The 2,500-nt window shown below is 40.7% G+C and overlaps 1 long non-coding RNA gene across 1 annotated transcript in view; it reads right to left on the bottom strand.

Moving 5' to 3' along the window:
- The window catches only part of LOC106869464 (uncharacterized), a 22,330-nt gene that overhangs the window by 689 nt on the left and 19,141 nt on the right, over positions 1–2,500 (bottom strand). The window contains exon 2 of the long non-coding RNA XR_001409402.1: positions 708–817. This is a non-coding gene — a long non-coding RNA (uncharacterized LOC106869464). The remainder of the gene's footprint in view (positions 1–707; positions 818–2,500) is intronic.

Raw genomic sequence — 2,500 nt, 5'->3', positions numbered from 1 at the left:
AAATATAGGCTGAAGCGGACAAGATTGTAAGTTAATCACAATTAGTGTACCTATTTTAATTGTCCAGAGGGAGAGAGAGAGAAACTGCTTAAAATCTTATCATTAATGGCGGAAGTTAATTAAACAGAAAAATTGCATGTTATAACACGTTCTAGTTTGCTAGATCGTGTAATAACTTACTAGTTCGTTAACAGTGTCTGGTTTTACAACCGTACCAAAATACAGAATATATCGCTAGATTTTACGTTGTAGCCAATAGCGGTAATTAACAAATCGTTGCATACACGCTGTTTCTTTATACAACGATCATCGGGGATAGCAAAAAAAGAAATCAACCTGGCTAATCTCAATCTTCACTGAAAAACTTCTTTCAAAGGCTATAGTTATTGTTTATATGTTTACAAATAATTGCATTCCATTAAACTGAACAACCTAATTTGCATACATAACGTCTTGTTGGTGGCTAATTTCATTAATTATTATTGGTGTGTTAACAGTGTTGAATTAATTTTAGTCAATGAGTTGTAGCTTTTTCTTTCCTCCCTCTCTGACTCTTTCTAGTTTTAATTAATTAAAATTTAGGATTTGTCACCCCTATGTCTTGATTAGCTTTCGTTAACATTCGTAATTGGACCCATGTTGTATTCTCCTCAGTGCAAAATAAATTTTAATTAGTTGAAATGTCTCTGCATATCAAATTAAAGTACCTTAGCACTCGTTAAACTTTTCAATGTCTGCGATACGTTGTAGCGAATAAGATAAACGAAGTCAATAGCTCACTCAGATTAAAGACGACGTCAGCCATGTTGGTTACCTGCTGCGGAAAGTAAATATGTAGAAAAATAAATACCGAATTATTGAAAGCATGATTTGATATTATATAAGAGATATTGAGCGAGTGTGTGTGATTGACTGTAAGCGAATCATTTAGTTTACATTCCGATGAAAACTGTCTTCTATTTTCAACGAAATTTGTGATTTTAATTTCGATACATTATTCATTCAACCCAGGAAGCCGATGTTAACAATTTATGCAGGAGTGGCTGTGTGGTAAGTAGCTTGCTTACCAACCACATGGTTCTGGGTTCAGTCCCACTGCGTGGCTCCTTGGGCAAGTGTCTTCTACTATAGCCTCGGGCCAACCAAAGCCTTGTGAGTTGATTTGGTAGACGGAAACTGAAAGAAGACCGTCGTATGTGTGTGTGTGTGTGTGTGTGTTTGTGTGTGTCTGTGCGCGTGCGCGCGTTTGTGTGCCTGTGTTTGTCCCCCACCATCGCTTGACAACCGATGCTGGTGTGTTCACGTCTCCGTAATTAGCGGTTCGGCAAAAGAGACCGATAGAATAAGTACTAGACTTACAAAGAATAAGTCCTTAGGTCGATTAGCTAGACTAAAGGCGGTGCTCCAGCATGGCTGTAATCAAATGACTGAAACAAGTAAAAGAGTAACTCTTTGTGTTTTATCTCAATAATATTTAGCACTACATCGGCATTCATTTAGCGAATAAGAAAGTCACCATATTACTGAAATACGAACAAGCTTAGCTAATCTGGTGCGGCTAGTTAGAACTGAATTGAATTTTCAACTGCGTGGAATCAAAGCTGAGGAAAAATGCTTCCCTTGTACAGAAGGACAATCAGAGACTTACGATCCTCTCTGAATTATCATACTCACTTGATACTTGGTGCTTAACCGTTGTCAGACGGTACAGGTCCACTGGGCCGCAATAAGCTTCAAGCTGTTGGTCTAGGATTCCTCCACATTGCTTTCTACTGCCGATGTCTTCTATGTATCCTTACGAAGGGACGCTAAGGGGTTCCCAGTGGTTGACCAAGGTGCCACCCCAGTCAACGGAGGGAAGGGTTGATTTGCTTATACACACTGTTATCATGACAAATTAGATTGACTGCGCTTAAGGGACATATACTTGCCATTTCTAATAGAACGTGTATTAATGTGGCGACCCCTGGGGGCCAACATTGGTAATGGTGACATGACTGTGGTTGCGGTGCAGGTATAATATTCATGGCAGAGGGGTCGTTGCTGGTAATGTTGGTTGTAGTGACGGTGAGAAAGCTGATGATGGTAGTGGTGATGTTGGCCGTGATGGGAGCTATGATGTTTGTGGCGGAGGGAGGACAGTAGGGACGCTGGAATTACTGGTACTGCTGGCGGTTGTGGTACCACTGCTCCCCTTGCTGCTACTATGTCTGCTGCCACTGCCACTGGTGCGTTTCATACGTAGAGTTTGTGATGGCACCTAAAGAGAAGTTGATGATGTTTGGTCTTGGTATATGTGGAGATGAAGGTGAGGTGAGGGAGGAGAGGAAACAGTGAGCTGGTGGAGGCGGTGGTGGTGAGTCGGAGGTGAGGGGTGAGAAGCAAAAGTCTGTTCCTCTTTGAGACTAATACAAACTGACTTCTGGTGTGTTTGTAGTGGGAAGTGTTTGTTCCTGTACACACGCACAATGTATATATATATATATATATATATATATAT

The sequence above is a fragment of the Octopus bimaculoides genome, chromosome 26 (assembly GCF_001194135.2).
Source record: "Octopus bimaculoides isolate UCB-OBI-ISO-001 chromosome 26, ASM119413v2, whole genome shotgun sequence".
Classification (NCBI taxonomy): domain Eukaryota; kingdom Metazoa; phylum Mollusca; class Cephalopoda; order Octopoda; family Octopodidae; genus Octopus; species Octopus bimaculoides.
Note: the sequence above shows the minus strand (reverse complement) of the source record. Positions and strands in the feature narration are given on the sequence as shown.